Source organism: Bicyclus anynana, chromosome 11, assembly GCF_947172395.1.
Source record: "Bicyclus anynana chromosome 11, ilBicAnyn1.1, whole genome shotgun sequence".
In the NCBI taxonomy this organism is placed as follows: Eukaryota; Metazoa; Arthropoda; class Insecta; order Lepidoptera; family Nymphalidae; genus Bicyclus; species Bicyclus anynana.
The window spans coordinates 8,873,058-8,895,627 of NC_069093.1; the positions used below are offsets into that span (position 1 = coordinate 8,873,058).

General features: G+C 34.4%; 1 protein-coding gene across 1 annotated transcript in view; it reads left to right on the forward strand.

The window, feature by feature from the left end:
• Positions 1-5,579: 5,579 nt before the first annotated feature.
• The window catches only part of LOC112048150 (mucin-22), a 44,940-nt gene continuing 27,949 nt past the window's right edge, over positions 5,580-22,570 (forward strand). Inside the window, exon 1 of the mRNA XM_024085561.2 lies at positions 5,580-5,810. The gene's annotated coding sequence lies outside the window, so the exon portion shown is untranslated. The remainder of the gene's footprint in view (positions 5,811-22,570) is intronic.

A 22,570-nucleotide genomic window follows, 5' to 3' on the forward strand; every position in this document is an offset into this window, starting at 1 on the left:
TGTGTGTGTAAGTGTAAATGTATGTTTGTTCCTCATTTAATCGCTTCAATAGCCGCCGCTGCCGCTTTGGCAGCGATCTGACTGAAATTTGGGATGGAAATATATTTTACTCTGGATTAACACATAGGCTACTTTCACATCGGAAAATTCTGTGGTTCCCGCGGAATTCGTGAAAAAACCGAATTCGAACGAAGTCGCGGGAGTCCGCTAGTTTAAAATATAAGTATGTGAAAAACTGAATTCCATAGTGAATGAAATGAAAACTGACGAAGTGGCGGGCGACCGCTAGTCTAAAATATATCTAAAAACAGCCCTGTAGCCAAGTGATACATCGATTCTCTTTCTACGGTCGCAAACGCTTCGAAAACTAGAAAAATGTATGGGAATGTCAGATTTTGATCACGTGACTTATCGATAGCAAATGTCATTCCACACATTTTTCTAGTTTTCGAAGCGTTAGCGATCGTAGAAACAGAATCGTCGTGCCCCTTGGCTATAGGGGCTGTATTTTCCAGAGCTGTGAAAGGATGTCCCGCGCGAAAATGCATTCTTGGCTACATTCCACGTGGGCATGACTTGCGTAGTTATTAGGATAAGTTAGCTTAAGTTTCCTATTGTACTCTTGTTCATTATACACAGGTATTTGAAGTTATGGAGTTTTCGGTGATCAGATTCTTCTACTAGGTACCTACATACATACATAAAGTATTATTTACACTGAAAGCATAGATATAGGTAAGCTACGTACAACTACCTATATAAATCTTTGAAAGAGGATTAATACACAGTTGGACCATAAAAAAATAAAAGAAGCTAATTTGAGGATTTAGTATAAAAATAGACCATTAATACTGACCTGTTGAAAATATTAAGCCCTCGTGTCCTTCGAGCGGAAGTAATTTTTTGCGACAGCCAGTGTTAGGTGTTAAAATCAAAAAGAAAAGGCCGCATTGCACAGTAGGTATACCTTTCAGCGCGTATTTTTATGGTCGGATTCTTTAGTCACTTGAATTCTTTATTTAGTTACTTTTTTTTTTGTATTTATCACAGTTTTACCACAAATGCCTTTATGTGATTATTTTGTCTTTTGTTAAGTATTTTGTATAAGTGCTATCATCGCTATCGCTATAGCTATCATCACTATCGCTATAGATATATAGTTTGGGGGCCTTTTGGGTTCGGGGGCCTTTTGGGGTCAGGGGGTTTCGAGATCGGGTGGCCTTTGGGTTCGGGGGGCCTTTTGAGGAACCTGGAGCTCACCAGCTGTCTTCAGGTCACGGTTTACAACTATAGCAAATACATTACCCTCCTTCTTACGCAGTCGGGTAAAAAGTGTCTTTACAAGTTTTTGGTCTTAATTTTTTTTGTCTAGCCCCCTTTCGCAACGTGCGATAACAATCTTCGTTCCAATAGTAAATAAATAAATAAATAAACGAAGCAGTTATCACCTACAGCTTATCCTGTTACAGAAAGCGATCGGTCACCTCGTTGTCGATAACGTTATTGTCGAGTCAAGGTTACTCATTCCGTACAATTACTATGTAAGACACATTCGTGACCCGAAAACCTAATGTCTTGATATGTTCCTCCTATGGGTCACAAAAAAACATTCATTGCGAATCTCTAAAAGATTCTACTAACATAGTTTTTTCAAACAATAAATAGGTACGAATTTAAACGCCGTCAATATATTGGAAAGTTACTTAATTCTCTGCTTACGATGCGTTTAACGTAGCTACTTGTATTGTCCAATTTCTTAAATAAATACGTAAGTGCTTGGGAGATAACACATAATTTAGTTTAAAAACATAGGTTTAAAAAACAATTAAATTATGTTGGGTCTTCTTTGCATTAGTATTAGTCGTAGATGAGTTAACTATCACTTTAAAAGCAAATAATACCAAAATGCAGAACTTTCAACAAGTTTTAAAATAGGATTACTTGAAAGTTGAAAGAGTGCCGTGATAGCTCAGTGGATGTGACCTCTGCCCCCGATTCCAGGGAGTTTGGGTTCAAATTCGGTCCAGGGCATGCACCTCCAACTTTTCAGTTGTGTGCATTTTAAGAAATTAAATATAACGCGTCTCAAACGGTGAAGGAAAAACATCGTGAGGAAACCTGCATACCAGAGAATTTTCTTAATTCTCTGCGTGTGTGCTGTGAAGTCTGCCAATCCGATTTGGGCCTAACCATCTCAGTCTGAGCGGATACTCCAGCTCAGCGGTGAGCCGAATATGGGTTGATAATACCTGTACCTCTTCTGAGTGAGCTCGCTTTCATCTTAGACTGCATTGTCACTTAACATCAGGTGAGACCACAGTAAATGGTTAACTTGTCATTGAATGTATGAAAATGTATGAGATGCCTCGCAGACCATAACCTTTTTGCGCTCTTTACCATAGATTTATAACAAATAGATAGCGTATAATCGCAGGATTCATAAGCCGTTTAATGTGCCCCGAAATGGGTGCCCTTGACTTAGCTCATATACTCACATAGTCACAGAAGTGGCTTAAGTTTGGAGTGAAAAAATTTTAGGTGTTGCGGGTCTATGGGTTATTAGTCCAAGTTCTATACTAATATTAAAAAGAGGTAAAGTTGTTTGTTTGTATTGTAGAGGAGTAATCTCTGGATCTACTGAACCGATTTTGAAAATTATTTTACCACAAACAAGCCTCGTTATTTGTGAGTGTCATAGGCTATGTTTAATCCCCGTATTTTTCGGGAACGAATACTACGCGGGCGAAACCGCAGAGCGTCGGCTAGTATCAAATAATATGCATAACCTAGTAACAGTTAGACTTGCCATGGTTGTGGTAACGATTAAATCATGATAATTTCATAGAGATTAAAATAGAGATTTATCTGCAACCCATTCATTGTTTTATTGAATTGATTACACAGCTTACAGCCATTATGTTTACTTTTATGTAAAAAGGTTACCTTAAACTAAAACCGAATATGTAAATTATTGTACAAACGTAATAACTGCGCAGCGTTCGGTACAGGACCTGTGAAGTCCAGATCTTCCTCATTTTATAAAAGCTTAAAGTTTGTTATCTTAGGCACAGAATACATTATGTAAAAGCACTTAGGTGAGTATTGTTGCTCAACTGTAGAGTTCGGAGCGTAGTTTGCTTTGAACAATAGTAGTGGACGCTTCAAGGGGCAATACCGTCAATTGTCCAAGTATTTATAACGTTGTTTATATATTGAGAAATCATAAATCACATACGTGTCGCCGGACACTTAGCTTCTACCCGTTGTCAAAGACCCTTCAAGTTTGATATTTAATAGTGTTTTTCGAGTCAAAGCCACCACAATCCATACTCATTACTCATAATACAATCTCACCTGATGGTGAGTGATGATGCAATCTAAGATGAAAGCGAGATAACTTGTTAGGAGTAGGATGAAAATCCACACCCTTTTCGGTTTCTAAACGACATCATACCGGAACGCTAAATCACTTGGCGGTTCGTTTTTGCCGGTAGGGTGGTAAGTAGCCACGGCCGAAGCTTCCCACCAGCCAGACCAGGGGATCGAACCCAGGAACTCATCTTGTAAATACACCGCGCACACCACTGCACTACGGAGGCCGTCATACTTACCTATCGTAGGTAGCTAAAAAACTTTTAGTTTTTTTATAAAATGAGGTAGGTCTAGTCATTACAGGCTCTCGTTTTACAAGAAAATCAGATCATGATGATTTTAATTCAACGACGAAAAAAAACAGCAGGAAATGATTTAAGAAGTAACTATTGTACCAGAAAAAACTAAATTATGCATTCAATAATTAGTATGCATCTTTTGAAGTTTTATTACTCGAAACAATTGTTGTGTGCAATAAATTTGAAGAAGTTATTTTGCGTCGCTAAATTTATAATGAAATCAAATTGAATTTGTGCTTAAATAACATTATTTTTGTAACCCGATGCCGGGTGTTTAAGCCTTCTGAGGTGACAAGACCAAGTGGGTTTATTTGTGCATAAAATTAATTAATTTAGTTAATCTGGATAAATTTTGGCTCTAAGCCGTAGTATTATGTATATATAAATTACATGTATATGATGCACACGTTCGTAGCCTATCGAAAAAGAAAAAGAGGTTCCGTGACCAATATTAAGTAGATTTGTAAGTTTTATTAAAAACTACTCATTTGATTTAAACAGGGTATAATTAAAGATAGAAACCATGAAAACAATTTGTATCAGAAAAGTAAGACGTAACAAAATTTACCTAAATATACATTTTCAATGATAATTAATATTATAAATGCGAAAGTAGGTAAGTCTGTCCGTATGTTACCTTTTCACGGCCATACCGCTTAACTAACTTGATGAAATTTGGTACATTACGTTCTTAGTACGAAACCTATTCAATATATATATAGTATATATATATATTGAATAGGTTATAAAGAGGAAATATTTGAACAGTCAAATATTTCCTCTTTATAATTATATATTATTAATATGGATTTATTTTAGAATTTTTTCGATTTTATAAAAATAAATAAATGTTTTCACAAAAGTAACTAGGTATAATTACGACAAATAAAAAATATAACTGAAAATAATATTAAAGAAAAATCCCCCGGTGAGTGAGTAAAGCTTTTTAATGATGCCTACATAAACGTCACCAGAATATATCGAGATAACGGCGGTTTATGGGAAAAAATTGATTGCAAAGATGTTTATTTAGATAACCGTGATTAAGTAACTTACGGTCTTTTACATTTCCGGACGAAAGAAGATATTTTAAAGGTGATTACGCTGGCAGTCGGACTTTTGGACCACCATTTGGTGAATGATGGTTATTGTTTATGGTTATCTGTGGTTCTAACTTCTATAGGAGAACGAGTAAACCTTCTATATAATATTCTATAGAAGGGTTACTCGTACGGGTTACCATTTAATAAAGGTATGGACATAAATATATTTTTAATTACTTTTAAACATAGTTTGAAAGTAATTAAAAATATCCCATCTAATTATTATTGTACTTTTCAAATAGTTTATAGAATTTTTATTTTATGATATACCGTGCGTGTTTTCTAAATATGTACAAGTGTATAAATTATGTAATTAAAGCTGAGTTTATTATGAAAGAACATTAGTCTTGTGTTTGGATATGACTAAATTTCTGTTCTCCTTTTTTAAAGCATTTGAAATTACGGAATTTATATTTTCTAAATTGACTTAAGCCTGGTATCGTGATGTAGGCTTGAGTAGTGGCTAGTTATTCATTAAACAAAAGGTATCTTTTATAATCTTTATTTACGGATTTACCGTGCATAGCATAAAGAAGTGCATATCCATTAATATAAGATTATAATTTTTTTATACCTCAGCAAATAAAAATTATAAATTGTAATAATTTATTGAGAAACGTTGCAATTAAATGATTGAAAACGAATGTTGCTTTTATTGCACAATAGAAATTGTTAAAGTAGGCTTAAATACGTAATACCTATTTGTGTAGGGCAGTAAAATCTATATATAACCCAACGATGTTATCCTGCGGGTATAAAAATGCACCCTAATTGGCAATCCACAACGCAGTATTAATATTAGCCACAAAGACGCAGTGTTAAAGGTTCGATGGGTATAAGAAGCGTAGGATCTTGCTCGCGCGTTCATACATAGTTTAAAGCCTTCTTGGAGCAAGGACACAGCCCCTAGCCATTTTCAAACCGACACGCTCGCGGGAAAGTTTTGCAGCGGTTCTTTTTTAAAATTGCGATTTTTGGAAAAACAATTTTTATTTTTTTATTTTTGGTGCCAGTGATTGTGACGTGATTTATTAAGGTAAGTTAACATTATGCTATTTTTCTAGGAATATATTATTGTGTAATGTACGAGTATATTGAGACAAGTTAGATCCCGTTGAAATCTTTTGTTTGAACAAAAAAGATAACCCAAAATAATGAATTCGGTGTAAAAGTTGACCGTACTGAAACTTAAAAAAACTCCTCAATTATCATATTTTGCTTTCATATAGTTTCTAATTGTAATCAATATGAAAGAAACCTTCAAATATATATTTTAATACTTATATAAAAATGTAAATAACTATCATTGTGATTACAAAATAGTAATTATTGTTCACGCAAAGTAATTTTAACAAAACTAGATCTGTTAATTACATAATTAAAAAACGTCTGCAGACATCTTATAAAAACCTAAACAATACCCGATATGTTCCGATAAAAAGTGAACCTAACTTGAAGACTTGTTATTATAAACGTAAACAAGAAGAAAAAAGGCCTCTAATGATTTTAATAACCCTTGAACAGTTATCGCTAGGGGTGGAAATGAGTGATCAAGCACCTGGTATCACGTATTATGATAATTATAGCAGCGCGTATAGATGTGATAATAGTCTTTGTCAAGTTAGTTTCATTCATAAAGAAAAATGTTTTTGCATGTAAGTATCCATAATGTAAGTTCTTAAGTTAACAGTAATAGAGTCTTAATTTACTTGTTTATACATAACTAGCACAATATTTTTTTCCAAGTTGGAGGATGCGCTGTAGACAGATGGTTGAGAGACGTAAATATAATATAAATATACTTAATACACATTCACTATCTAGCCCCAAAGTAAGCATACAGAGTAGCTTGTGTTATGGGTACTAAGATAGTTGATATTATAATTTTCATATACGTTTATATTTATATTTTATATACTACATTTAAATACTTATATAGTGTATAAATACACACACAGACACTGGAAAAAACCCATGCTCAACACACAAATATTTTCCGGTTGTGGGAATCGAACCCACGGCCGTGGATGCAGAAAGCAGGGTTACTACCCACTGCGCCACGCGGCCGTCAATATCAACGTGTTTTAATATGAAGTTGTGAAAGAATTGACACATCTGTACGTTTGGCAGTCCACGGTATTCGCCTCCAACACAACATTTCGAACGCATCTCTGGTGTGAATTTTCGACGTCTCTATACTATAAAGGAAAATCGGAAAATAAGTACCTGGACCAGGCGTGTTTTTGTTCTATTTCAAACCTAACCTAATAAAATATTTATATTATAATACATAGTTTTAATACTATGTTGTGTTGTTTGGTCCAAAACTGTCTTGGAGGGTTAATTTTAAATTCACAGCAACCGGTATTCCAATATCCATGTACCCTTGTACTATAAAAGTAAAGGAGTTTTCCCACTGTATCGGCATTGGTGATAGTTACACGGATAGCGAATGCAGCTCATGTTAATTCAATTGCGCCTGCTCCGGACTCGTTACTGAGATAAATCGCTTGTCGACAACTTTAAATGGCCATTCTTTGCATGTAATCTATAGTGTACCAATATACCAGCGACTCAGTTACGTGCAAAATATTTATATTTAGTACTAATGGTTCTTACGTAGAAGAAGTTAAATGAAGATTGAATTCCAGCGCCCAAAATTGGAAATGCAACAGCGTTCGAAAAAAAGCGTCGTGGCTTAAAAACGCTGTCGTGAACATATACTTGGGAATTCATTTGTTGTATTTGAACGTTTTTTTAACGTCCGTTAAAAAATGTCTCGTGCGAATGAGGGGCTAAAAATTGCATCGCTTAAACTCGTTTTCGTATTTAAAATATTAGTATGGATTCACAATGGCTCATTAAATATTCTTAAATTTGGTACTAGATGACTTTGTAACAAAAACCCAAGAAAATCTTTTTTGGGGGTTGAGGAGACGATTTTACGAACGAAGTAAAGATCATAAGTAGGATGTGGGTAATAATCATTGAGACCGATTGTCTATGGTGAGCTCCACGGGTGTATTCTAATAGCACCAATTTCGCACCCAGAGCAAGAACGCAAAAGTTCAACCATATTGACAGACTAGTAGACGCTGCGCGGTTTTACTCCCCTGGTTCCCGATCCCGTAAGAATACGGGGATAAAATAGCCGATAGCTTTACTCGATAAATGGGCTATGTAAAACTGAAGGAATTTTTGAAATCGGACCAGTAGTTCCTGAGATTTGAACAAATAAACATACTCTTCAGCATTATAATATTAGTATAGATGTTATTTCTAAGGGAACGTGGCCCGACAACATAAGATTGACAAGACCGGCCAACTTCTTTGTTGACTCAAACAAGTGGATTGCTGTCTTCACTGAGAAGAGGACTGGTCTAATCTTTGAGGTATTAAGATTTACGGTGATAACCCATTTAGTACACCAGCGGAATCATTCGGGAAACTAAAAATAACTAAACATACCGCATCTTCGGAAGTTTTGAGTAAAGTTATGATAAGGAAGGGAACGAGGGGCTATCTTTGTTGTTGAATTTAGTTGCAATCAGTAAAAAAGATAGCAATAGAATATAAAATCTTAGATTACATCATCACTTACCATCAGGTGACATTGTAGTCAAGGGCTAACTAGTAAAGAATAAAAAAACGAAAAGAATACAAAGAAAAACAAATAAATTAGACGATTATCGACTTGTTATCAAATGAAAGATCATTCGTTTTGCGTACCCAATAAATTAATTTGGTAGTAGGAGACGTGGTATCTACAAATGTTTTACTGAAACAGGTTAGGTAAACCGTAATGATGATTTGAGAGATATCTTCTCAGACAATAGGACATTTTTTATTGAATTTGAATACAATTATTTATTATTTTCTTTGTTATAAAACTTCCTAAGCGTAACGATCTGATATCCTCACTTCTCAAATTAAAAAGGTTGTTAATCTTAGCTATTAAGTCACTCGGAGTTAATAAGAAGATGAAAAAATATCAATAGTCTATAGAATTATTTGACTATGTATACTAATTAATACACCTTTGCTGATACAGTTGCTAGTTTACCTACATCGCGACAGAGTCCTGGCTTCTGCTGAAAAAAAGTTGATATTGCTAAAAAAAATCCACCGAATATTATAAATGTGAAAGTGTCTGTCTGTTTGTTTGTTCGTATTTCACGGCAAAACGGAGCGACGAATGATTTTTTGATGTGATTTTTTTAAGCGGAGATAGTTGAAAAGATGGCGCATTTGTAGGGTAGAGGTAAGGTTTGGAGTAGTTAGGAAAGAAGTGCACCGAAGTCAAAGCGAAGCTTGACTGGGTTCGCTAGTATTATAATAATTTAAGACACATAAAAAAAATGGCACTTAAAGAAAAGTTGCTGGTAACAATTTCTTTCATGTAAACCTTAGAAAGAAATAAAAACTACGAAAACAGAATGGCGTAATATGTTTATTTCACAACATGAAAGAATGTAAATTATTGGTTTTCGGTCAAGAATTTTTAGACATTTTTGGTACTTACTACTAGGAATGTATAACCCTTACTTGTACATTCCAGTCCCTGATCAGTAAGACCGTAAATTATCTACACGCTTAATCCTCATTAGACAATTATTGTAAAGTCGAGCTTCCCATATGCAAACGTCTCTCTTTACAAATCAACTTATGCTGATAATGTTAAAATATAGATATTATATTTAATCTAATAAGTATATACTTTTGATAACAAATAAAATGACTCTAAAAAAAAAAATCTTATGATTATCTTTATTTTCGTCAGTTCTAAAATTGTTTTTCTATGTACCTAGCTATATTAAAAATCTCCACGTTTTTCCTCACTTCGTAAGTATACCTATCATTATGTCTCGCCACGATTCTGTATTTGCGGTTACTGTTCCATCTGCGTTGTCTATTATTTGGCCATTGACTTGCAAAAAGTTTATACTTTTCAAACATTTTTGATCTCAATGAGCCGGTCAATTGTAATTGTAATATGTTTTTGCTTGATGTTTAATGTGATGTTTGGTTACTTGTTACAGTTATTATTGTTTGTAATTACCAGTAATATATGCTATACCTACTAGTGAGTAGTAGGCACTAACAAGTAGGTATCTATTATGTATTCATTGGAAGGTAATTACGATGGGATGCGTGATCTAAGTTGTAATCGAAATACTCGATTATATTAAATACCTAACATGTAAATACATTCCTATATATTTATTTATATCTTTTTTCAAAGCTATTATCTATATTATAAAGAGCTGATACTGATAATGCAGAATCGGTTTAAACATAATATCATTTCGCGTTCAAATAATCATTTTCGGATAAATTTGATTTTCAAATTAATTGGATGATTTAAGAATTTAATATTTACATACATAATATCAGGTATCTATAACGCAAAGTCGGGTTAGTTTCTAAATAGCAGAATAAATAATAACGTAAAATAAAAAAAAAATAAAAAAAATATATAAATAGTTACATTGTCGTAATAATTATATGACACTAGCGGACGCCCGCGACTTCGCGTCCGCGTGAAAGTCGATATAAACTTACAAGTACCCCTACCCTAGCCCCACCCTACCCTATCCCTACCCTACCCTTTCCCTACCCCTACCCCTACCCTACTCTACCCTACCCTACCCCTACCCTACCCCTACCCTACCCCTACCCTACCTCTACCCTACCCTTAATTTTCTTTGCTATAAACCTCACGGAGTCCGAGACCTTTCCAACGAATGCAAAAAAAAGTGAAAATCGGTTCGTGCCTTCTGGAGTTATAGCGTCAGGAAGGAAAACCCGACTTATTTTTATATAGTAAATATATTACACTACAAAGTATGATATTTTGAAGGAGACTTTTGTAATGATGTCTTTTTGTTTGTTTAATATGATTGATAGTATTAAAATATACCTTCAAATGGTGTCCTGCGACACAACAGATCAAGTTGTCGCGATCGAGATATCAACTAATTACTTTTTCGGATTATATCCATCAAATCCATCAAACAAAGGAAGTCGATTCGTCGCAGTTGTCAAACATTTTAAACAAAATGTCAATAGGATTTAGAACTATAATCTTTACAATCGTATTTGACAAGGGCGGGCTTATTTTTTGCGTAAACAAGTGTTAGCAAGGAAATGCAACTTGGTCATATTTCAAGTGAATTTGATTTACATAAGTTTATAATTTATGTATTAATTTACGAATTTATGTCATTTAAAATATATTTTAGTTACGTTAAAGCAATTTTGTTTGGAATCTTAGAATAGTTATTAGAAATTAATATTTACTTTAATATTCATACTAAACAAATAACAATCTTTTTAAGTGCTTTTATGCCAACTTTTTTCTACAGTCACGAAAAATATGAACAGGGTGTCTGTCATTCAAGTTGAGGATTTTTGAAAAAATCAAGTTCAATTCGAAAATATTGCAAAAGTTACAAACAATTTACTAAAAATTTCAAAGAAGTTTTGATATTCTGCAAATAACTATATGTATAACTAAACTAGTCGTTTTGTATATTAAAGAGGATGAGTTTCATCATTCATCTCAGATTGATTTTAATGTAAATAAGTCCAACCAAATATAACAAACATTATTACATATTTAATATCCTACTAAAGTCTCTCATTTATTTATTACTTCTTTTTTTTAAAATTTTTAACAATATAAGTATAAAATACAAAACATTATTAAAAATTTATAAAAAAAATTCACCCTCCCGCTGCGGGACATTTGAGTGCCCAAGCAACCGGTGGTCAGGGCTCCAGAGTGAGGAACCTCCTCACAATACGCGCCGTCTCAAGAATCACTGCCTTTTGTATCCGACTCTTGATCCAACAGTTAAGCGAAAGCTTCTTAAGGTGTTGGTCGAAGCTTTTCGCTATAAGACCATTGACTGAAACAACTATCGGAACAATAATAGTTGACTCAACATTCCACATGGCGGTAATCTCGTGAGCAAGGTCCAAGTATTTTGATACTTTTTCCTTTTCGGCTTTAACCAGATTATCGTCATGTGGAACTGTAATATCAACAATTATTGCACAACGCACTGACCGATAGACTAGCACTATATCAGGTCTATAACAAACATTTCAGCTTTATAATATTAGTATAGATTAAATCTAAAATTCGGGAAAAACTCGGCAAAACCTGCCTAGCCCAATTCGACTCATAAACTATTTATAATGATCCTTCTACGTACGGAACCCTCAATGGGTGAGTTAGACTCGCACTTGTCTGGTTTTTTTGTTATGTATTCTATATTTTCCTTTGATTTAACTTTGATACAAAGAAATCAACTCCATTTCATTTTCCAAATGTTTTTATTTTTTAGAGAGAGTTGAGTTGGTTCTAATCCTAGTGTTTTGTCATATTATGATCCCTCGTAATAATGCGACCCTTATCAAAAAGTCTTAATGTCTATACATAAAAGCTTTAAGTTTATAGCTTTACTATTATTAACGCTAAAGTTTGTATGGATGTATGTTTGTTTGGAGGTTTGTTACTAACACCGGTAGTACTAAAGCGATTTGGCTGAAAGGAATGGAAATGGATTTTACTCTGGACATATGCTACTTTTTATCCCGAAAAAATCAGAATTCTGAAAATTTTCAGTAAGAAAAATAAAATATATTAGGGGCAAGACTACATCCATGATACAACAAAGCCTTTTTATGTTAATACCACATGTCCCTTACATACCACTCCATTTTAGGTGCTAGGTACGAGTAAGATTGACAGATCAAACAGAATTTGCAAGTTCGAGATTTAGGTACGATAACATTGTTTCTTCCAATCCATGTTAAAGGACCTTTTACATTTGTTTACTACCGTATGTTAACTTTGCATACTAAAAACTTTAAGCCAAATTCTTTAAAATTAAAAAAAGTATATATAATATGAAAAATAATTATCAAACATTATATTCGTATATATTCGTACGGTTTACGTACGTCTAACTTCTTCCTAAAAACACTGAAGATAGTAAATTTATACTTCGATACTAATATAATAAAGAGGTAAAGTTTGAGGTATATAGCATATAAAATAGAAAACTGTTGTTTAAATTTTTCTATAGTTCCGGTATATTTTAATTTTTTCCATTTTAAGTTAACATGTTCTAGGTAACTTAAGGCACTTGTGGTATCATAAGTATGTACAGAAAGAAAATCAAAACAATTTTATTAAAAAGCTATAAACTTAAAGCTTTTAAGTATAGACATTAAGACTTTTTGATAAGGGTCGCATTATTACGAGGGATCATAATATGACAAAACACTAGGATTAGAACCAACTCAACTCTCTCTAAAAAATAAAAACATTTGGAAAATGAAATGGAGTTGATTTCTTTGTATCAAAGTTAAATCAAAGGAAAATATAGAATACATAACAAAAAAACCAGACAAGTGCGAGTCTAACTCACCCATTGAGGATTCCGTACGTAGAAGGATCATTATAAATAGTTTATGAGTCGAATTGGGCTAGGCAGGTTTTGCCGAGTTTTTCCCGAATTTTAGACTTAATCTATACTAATATTATAAAGCTGAAATGTTTGTTTGTTTGCTTGAACGCGATAGTCTCAGGACGACATTCTTTTGATGTTAAATAGCCCATTTATCGAGGTAGGCTACAGGCTATATATTATCCCCATTTTTCTACGGGAACGGGAACCACGCGGGTGAAACCACACGGCGTCAGCTAGTTAAAAATATATAATTTTGAGATTTTTTTGTAATACTTGCGGTCAATAACGATGCTACTTACTAAACATAGTAGTTACGTTAGTTTTGATTCCCTTGAGGGTATCTTTTTTAGGGCTTCATGGTCCACAAGGAACACTTATAGTTTCGCCATGACATATCATCATCATTAGGTGCCTTCTTCCAGCTGAAGTTTGGCGGTCATGTGTAGAAAACTCTTCCGGTCTTTTGCAGTATTTTTAAGCTGTGTATATATCATGGACGGACAAAAAAAATCTCATAAGGCTTCCATTTCTTCCTTTTGTGGTACTGAACCCTAAAGAATGATTGATTAGTAATATTTATTGCAATGAAAGGCAAGAGCTATGATAATGAATTGGAAGCTACTTGAGTGTATCAGATATATGGACGCATGCAAACCACTTTTTCACCACATGCCTCGTATACGCTTACCGTAGGAACTTTTTATTCGCATCTATTTTTACTTATTATTATAGATTGGACGTAAGGTACTGTAATAAAAGCCAAAAGGTATATGAGATAGATATTATAGTGCATCGTCAACGTTGAATACCGACAAACCAGTTGGATTCCCAGTTATCAAGATGCGTTGAACTTAGGGTTGCCATAATAAACTATAGGTATTTTAATGGATTGAGTATTCAGAGCAAGATAAGAATAGGTTCTCGGTTGCTTTATATACTTTTTTATCAAGTCTGTGTTTTTGTTACATGTTAAGCTCTTTACGTGAGAATGTGTGGATTATTATGTAATTATTATAGAAGTTGTGAATGTTATTGTACGCGTATGAAATTCACAATGATCCTTTGTTGTATTTTTTTACGTTTATCGTGGATTTTTATTGATATTGCAATGACAGTAAAAAATGAAACATTAAAAAATAATCGTATATTGTCTTTTAATATTATAACAAAAAATATTGTTTCCGTTTACAACGAGAAACAACATTATTTTAATGTATAAAACTCTATAGATATTGTTTCCTATTCAATAGTAAAATCTATTACTATATCTATTTAAAATCCTAAGCTGTCTCATTTTGGGCTCACCGTTGAGCACGAGTCTCTTTTCAAATTGCGAGGGGTTAGGCTAATAGTCCACCACGCTGGCCCAATGCGGATTGGCAGACTTCACACACGTAGATAATTAAGAAAATTCTCAGGTTGCAGGTTACAAGTTTCCTCATGATGTTTTTCCTTCACCGTTTGAGCCACGTGATATTTAATTTCTTAAAATGCACGTAACTGAAAACGTAAACGTACACATAAAAGAAAAATTCTCAAGGCTTGCAATCGCAAGCTGTTAGAATTTTTGAAAATACAGGGTGTCGAGTAATTTATGGATATACTATTAACTGTAGATAATATTATCATAAAATAATAATTCATAGAAACGTTATAAATGCAAAATGCAGAGAGACATACTCACAGTATGTCTGTCTGTCACCTTTTCACGGCTAAACCGCTGACCTTGACCTTGACCTTAGCGACCTTGGAAAAGATCAGAAGCTACTACTGTTGCGAAAATAAAAATAGTGGATACATTGTGTGTATGAAAGTCCTTCATTTCTCAAGTTATAGTCATGAAAATTCGTACATTTATTATTATTATTGATTAGATAAATCAAAATACATAAAATTGTATTAGTGTTTGTGTGTGATTTCCTAAGAACTGTGTTTTCTCAAATGATTATCTTTAGATTGGCTGGCCCAATTTTGGGACTGGGACTTTTGCTGGAAGATAGAATTTATATGCTACTTTATTTCCAAAAAAATAACAGATTTGTGTAAAACTGAATTGAATTTCACGCATAAGACGTCGTGTGGGCCCACTGTTCATTAATGAAACTAAAGATAGTATTACAATAATCTAATTAATTTGATTTAAAATAATTAATTTGATTAAATACGGGAATTCCCCTGTAGTCTAGGACTTGAAGTTTTCTGTTTGACGACCCTGCTTAAACCTCAAGATAAACGGTATCATCGTGAACAATAGATGAATGCCGGTGATAGTTCATTCATCAATATTACCCTGTCATATTGTATGGTGTTTGTCATTTGTCATGTTTTTTTTGTATTGATTTCGTATTCTGCTATCAGTTCTTAATTTTTCACTCTATTCAAGAATGTTTGAATGAATTTATGTATGAGTGTCTAGCTTAGATGTCCTCGGGTAACGAGGTTCTTTGTGGTTTCTAAAACTGGATGTATGAAATTTTATAATAAAATACAGTGTAAATTTTATACGTATAACGATACTAAAGTTATGACTAAAGGGACTGTACATTTTATTATATAGAGCGTTATAGAGAGTGGTCGTTATATTAATTTTATTATCATAATTATGAAAAGAAAAACAGTTTTCAGTATAATAAATTACATTATATAATACCGAGACAGGCTTATTATTCTGGCGTTGTCGGTGAAACCATGATAGCGTGTTTAATTTTTTGGAAGATTTCCCCTCCTACCTTTTTGGATTTTTTTTCTTTCATGTTGTGCACACAGTAGAGCGGCTAAATCTAAAGCGTCTTCCAACATTACTTATCTTCTCTCCGGTTTTATTGTGCGTGTGAGTAAAACTTTTTCGTCAATACACAGTGATTTTCTTTTACTAGCCATGTTTACAGTTTGAAAGTTTGTGAGCTACTAAAATTATGAGTTCTTCATTGTTCATTCATCAACTTCATTGAGTTCATGACTAATATAGAGTGTATCATTGTATGGAAAGCAAGCTAAACCTCCAAAATCAAATCCGTGTGATGTCAACGCTTTAGCGAGTTTGTCGTTAAATCGAGTGACGTTATATGGACTATTAAAAAATACAATTTATTTTATTAAATTGCATTTTATAAAAAAAAAATGCGCCATATTTAAGCATATTATGTAAATTTTACTGTAGGTACGATAATTTTATTTTATTTTTAATTTTTACATTGTAAAGTTATTAACTACTAGCAGACACCCCGCGGTTTCACCCGCGTATAATTCCCGTTCCCTTTGAAATGCTGGAATGAAATATAGCCTATGACACTCACAAATAACGTAGAGTTCTAGAGTTAAAAAAAATTTCAAAATCGGTTCAGAAGATTCAGTGATTACCCTGTTGAACCACAAACTTTACCTCTTTATAATCTATACTAATATTATAAAGAGGTAAAGTTTGTAAGTTTGTAAGTTTGTCACATTTTTTAAATGGGGTAATCTTCGGAACTACTGGTCCGATTTTAAAAATTCTTTCACCAGTAGAATGCTACATTATCGAGGAGTGCTATAGGCTATATTTTATATTGGTATCATATATATTAGTCGAGTTATCACAGTTTTTGTCATACAGGTCGGACTGAAAATCCTCTTAAACAGACTTATTCGCATACGCTGCCTTAACTATTGTGTAAAATTGAAATTAATGTATGGAGACTTTATGTATCTTTAAAAGTCCTACAAAAAAGTCCGCGACACCATATATCTATCTTCTATATATTAGCAGATATAGTACCTTTTGTGTTTTAAAAATTATTAATTTTATATACTTAGGTTTACGTCATTATTTATACAACTAAACTTTAATCCTTATTAAAATAAATTATTTAATAATCACAAGGATATTATGGAGATAAGATTTGCCCTTTACAGTATGTTAATTACTTAAATAGTTTCGGAGATAATACAAAATTTCTAAAAGACGCAGAAATTCCGCTATATGACGCCCGGCGCTTTCATTTACGTAGTTCCCGTTCCCGTGTGAATATGGGGATCAAACATAGCCTATGACACTCGCAAATAACGTAGCTTTCTATTGGTTAAACAATTTTCCAAATCGGTCCAGTAGATCCAGAGATTACCTTCTACAACCACACGAACTTTACCTCTTTATATTATTAGCATAGAAGTCTCTATTTCTCTTGGTCATACCACCACTCTCGAAGGACTGGACCGATTTTGCTAAGGGTAGAAGTAAGATAGAGAAGTTACAGGGTAGGGTAGGTTACGGGTAGGGAAGCGTAGGGGTAGTGTAGGGGTAGGGTAGGTTTAGGGCCGTGTTTAGGGTAGTGGTAGGGTAGGGGTAGAGGTAGGATAGGGAAGTGGTAGGGTAGGGGTAGGATAGGCGTGAGATAGGGGTACGGGTGGGATAGGGGTAGGAAAGGGATAGGGTACGGGGAGGGTAGGGGTAGGATGGGGGTAGGGGAAGGATGGGGGTAAGGTGTAGGTAAGGTAGGGGTAGGGTAGGAGTAGGTTTGGGGTAGGGTAGGGGTAGGGTGGGGGTAGGGGTAGGGTAGGGTAGGGTAGGGGTAGTAGTAAAGTTGACATCGAAATTTACGCGGACGAAGTCGCGGGCGTCCGCTAGTATTAGTATAAAATTCAAAAAATCAAAATTCATATATTTCAAGTAGGCTCAGTTTACAAGCACTTTTGAAAGGACAGTTGACTATTTGTAAAGATTCTACCACCGGTTCGGATGAAATGAGAAGTATTCAACAAATATTTCAAACTTAAACGTGGATCTTATTCTTCTTCCAGATTTATTGAATGTATGGTAGTCTGTACAGAAATTTGTGGTCTTTACAACAACAATTATATCACAAAACAATACATAACACACCGACCTCACAAATTCAAAACAACCAGCTGGAGCTCGCGTGTGTAGCTAATACACTTCGTATCTTTTTTTGGTAAAAAGTAATGTACTTTCGTTGAGTTATTTAATGCTCGCTTTTACCTTCGACCTTGTAACTTTAGACCGACTTCAAAATGTTTTGTTGTAGCATTTTGTAAATGTTCATTTTAAAAATACACTACACGAATCTACCTAATACGTATTTAAACTTATATAGATTTTAAAAATTCTTTCACTGATGTAAAGAAGAAGAAGAAAAACTTTAATGCACTCAAAATACAAAACAAATGAAATATTAAAAAATAATTAGCATGTTGGAAAGCTACATTATTAGTAAGTAACACGTATATTAATAGTAATAAAGTATACTGGAATGGAAACTACGCGGGTAATACCGAGGGGCATCCGCTAATTATTGAAAGTCCTAAAAATGCTTAGATTTTGTATAGATATGATTCTAAACTGTGGTAGCATCGACAAATGTGTGGGTGTAAGACCAGCCCTAGAAATCAGAAACTAACGATCTAAAAGATCCTAGATATTGCAATGTAAACAGACCACCAAAGAGGTCATCGAATTCGGAACCCTAAAAAGGGGTAAAAGTGTAGACTTGAGAATTTTCTTACTATAGAAACTTTAGGTAATCTAACGGCAGACCGACCCGTTATAGGATCAGCACCTTACGGTGTTTAGATTAATGTTATATTCATACATTTAGCAGAGAGCGGTAAGTAGCTGGCATATTTGGCAACTTGGCCAAGTAGGTCCAAACCAAGTTCAATGCCAAGAATCCGCTATTTCTTCCCAAATGACATCAATAAAGTTATTATTCACCTCGTGTAAAATGTATGGGGGCCGATTACAAACTAACTGCATCGGTGCAATAAAAATTAAGGGGCCTAAACATTGTTGGGTTAATCCAATGGCGTAAAAGCCTCAACCACAGCGTCGCTGCATTGGGTGCCAAAGTCCCGGATACTAAAAATATTATGTAAAGTAACTAAAAAACAAATTGTGTAAACATTCGTTTTCTAGTCGATATCTTTAGTTTAGTGTAGGCACTACATACTAATAAATTTTTTTTATTTGGTTTACGTCATGATTAAAATGTTATTTTAATTTATGAATACATTTAAAAAAAAGTAGTTGAATTTATGAATACATTTATACCTATACCTATTAATGGTGAAACATTGTTTTATGTTTCTTGCAAATAAATGATTCTGATACATGACATTTATATGAAAGCTGAGTATCCGTCAGTGATTTCAAACGGGCTGTGTTTTTTCAAATCCTTATAGCTACCTACATGCTACTAAAACATAATAAAGCTTTATTAAAATTTTAGTCTGTCTGTCTGTCTTTTTGTTTATCCGGGCTAACCTCTGCAATGGTTGAACCGATTGTACTGGGACTTTCACTGGAATACAGAGGAAATTACCTATTGAACAACATGTTTTAAGCTACTTTTTATGCCAGATCATGGTTCCCGATTTGTGAAAAACTTTTCACGTAAATGAAGTCGTAAACGTTCGCTAGTTAAGTAGAAAGCAAAAATTTTTAAATTCTGTACATAATCATGTTTACTACGTAAATAGGTGGAACGTTATCGCAAATATTTACAGCAAATATGCAAAAATAAGAAAATGTTTGCTCACGCATTCATTCGTTTAATTTATTACTTTCCAACACATTTTAAACATAATTTTTCAATTAGATTACCTATTTAGACAAACAATCACAGGTAGGTACGGTTATTGTTAATATTATGCTTAAAAAACTTTTTCCGAAGAGTCGACGTATGTTGGTCCCAATGTGCTAGAATCGTTAGCATTGCTGGAATTATCTGGCCTGGTCCCGACGTCAAGTCTATTATTAGTATTCCAAATGGGTAGCCCAGAATCCTAGGGTGGGCACAGGTCCATTGTAGGGTGCCTCCCCCCCCCATATACGATCATAGGTGACTGGAATAGTGGAAGCGTATTGGTGGTGAGACCCCACTTGGTGGTAGACCGAGGATATCAAGCGGGTTGCAGGGAGCCGCTGGATGCTAGCGGTTCAAAACTGTGTTATTTGGAAATCATCCGATAAAAGAGGCCCATCCATGTTCATTGTTCAGCAGTGGGACGTCCATCGGCTTATTGTGATGATAAAAAATGCGCTAAAATATAGAAACTAATCATCTTTTAAACTGACATATCTACTTAATAAAATTCATACGTTAGAAACGTACGAGTAATGTAAGCCAAGAAATCTCATGCTGAAGACATGGTCGCGCCACGATCAGTTTTATCGGATCTTCAGGCATGTGAGATTACTTGATCGTCAATGGGTACTAGGTAGGACGTACCTACCTGTTATTGGGTACCTATAAGCTGTTGTAAGAAAACGTGCAGAATAGGTAGATAAATGTACCTACTATAACCGCTTAATTTGCATGTCAGCAAAAAGTTCACACTCAGTGATCCACAGTGAATACGATGATTCATTGCAATCGATATGTAATCAGAGCATATTCGCCCGTACAAATCACGAACCCCGCCGCGTCCCCGTAAATAGGCATTTGAATACAGCCTGCAAAAGCCAGACATACCCCATTTTGAAGGCTGAAAGTTTGTCAGCCCATTTTCATCTATACTAATATTTAAAGAGGAAATAATTGATTGTTTGTTTGCCTTTAATAGGCTCTGAAACTACCGAACCGATTTCAGTTTTTTTTTTCACCAATGGCAAGCTACACTATCTCCGAGTGCTATAATATATTTCATCCCCGTATTCTTACGGAAACATGGGTGAAACAATGCGGCGTCTGATAGTTATAGATAGATAAGCCCATTAAGGAGATTAGACCGCGGTGGCGTTAGAAGCTACACGATATCATAAGGACTTATATCTCCAGTCATCAGACTGTTAACTTTGTGGCAAACCTACACTAAAGACCTATAAATATTTCGAAGGGTTGCCGCGCTAAGTGACTGGCGTCTGGTGATTTTTCATGTTAAGCCGGGGAAAACATTAAAAAATACGCTTTAAACTGTTGAGGTTCGGAATCTGGACCTTTGAAACTTGCTATCTTCCATTGTCACAACAGTCCAAACACATTCGAGTTGGTGCTTAACTCGCAGTGACTTTATGCGCCTACCATAAATGTAACTTTGCTTAGAGCATAGGCTGATAAACTTCCTAAAACGGGGTATGTCTGGCCATCACAACCTCTCGGTCCATTGGCGCGCCCACCGCAAGTTCAATGACCCCAGTTCTAATCCAGAAATCATAATTACGATCGTTATCGCAGAACATGTACTGAGTAAGGATGTTTTGTACGACGCAAGGGTTTTTTTGTCTCCGCCTAATTAGGCAGTTAAATAACAATCACCGCAGTGCCTTTGTTCTATATTCAAATTGGATTTTATAGCTCCTTTATTAATTTTTTTTTCTGTATTGTTTGACGTCTTCACACTTCCCGTGACCATACCTAGAATCATCTTAATGTTTAACTAGTGGACGCCGGCGATGCATTAAAAAACGTTGCTTAGCTTAAGATCTTAAAGATTTGTCTGGTGGGAGGCTTCGGCCGTGGCTAGTTACCACCCTACCGACAAAGACGTACCGCCAAGCGATTTAGCGTTCCGGTACGATGTCGTGTAGAAACCGAAAGGGGTGTGGATTTTCATCCTCCTCCTAACAAGTTAGCCCGCTTCCATCTTAGACTGCATCATCACTTACCATCAGGTGTGATTGTAGTCAAGGGCTAACTTGTAAAGAATAAAAAAAAAAAAAAAAAACTAAGTGTATTTCTTCATGTATAATTTTTCCAGTAACCGTATGAATTATGAGTTAAAAAACAGTCACTGCTGCGCCTTTGTTCTATATTCAAATTGGATTTTATAGCTCTTTTTAATTTTTTTTTCATTAATTATACAAATAAATTTATTTGTACTGTTGCTGTACGAGTAATCATTCGTATCAGTTGCTTTGGCTTAAGTAGGTATTTATTGGCTAAAATTTTACAACATTCGATTTTTATATTAATAAGTTTCACTGAATTAAGGCATAAAAGCTATCGGTTCTGCTTTCTACACACATGGTGACTTAATCTGTAGAATTGTAACGTTATTATTTTTTAAAAGTGCAACTGATGATTTTTTTTCTAGGTAACATTTCCTTTTCGAACTAATGGTAGAGTCGTTACTCACTAGCATACTTGAGTAAAGCATTTTTATAAACTCAGGTACAGGTGTATAACCACATAAAATAAATGAATTTTATTTAATTCCATTTCGTTATATTTAGCTACCCAAAAAGGCGCGAATCTGCAAATGAAAAATATTAAACAAAAGCTGCAAAAAGTATAAACGACCGTGTGAAATTGTACTGTATTGTATTGTACATAATTTATCTATTTACATTACAGAGTCGCGACTTCGTCTGCTAGAA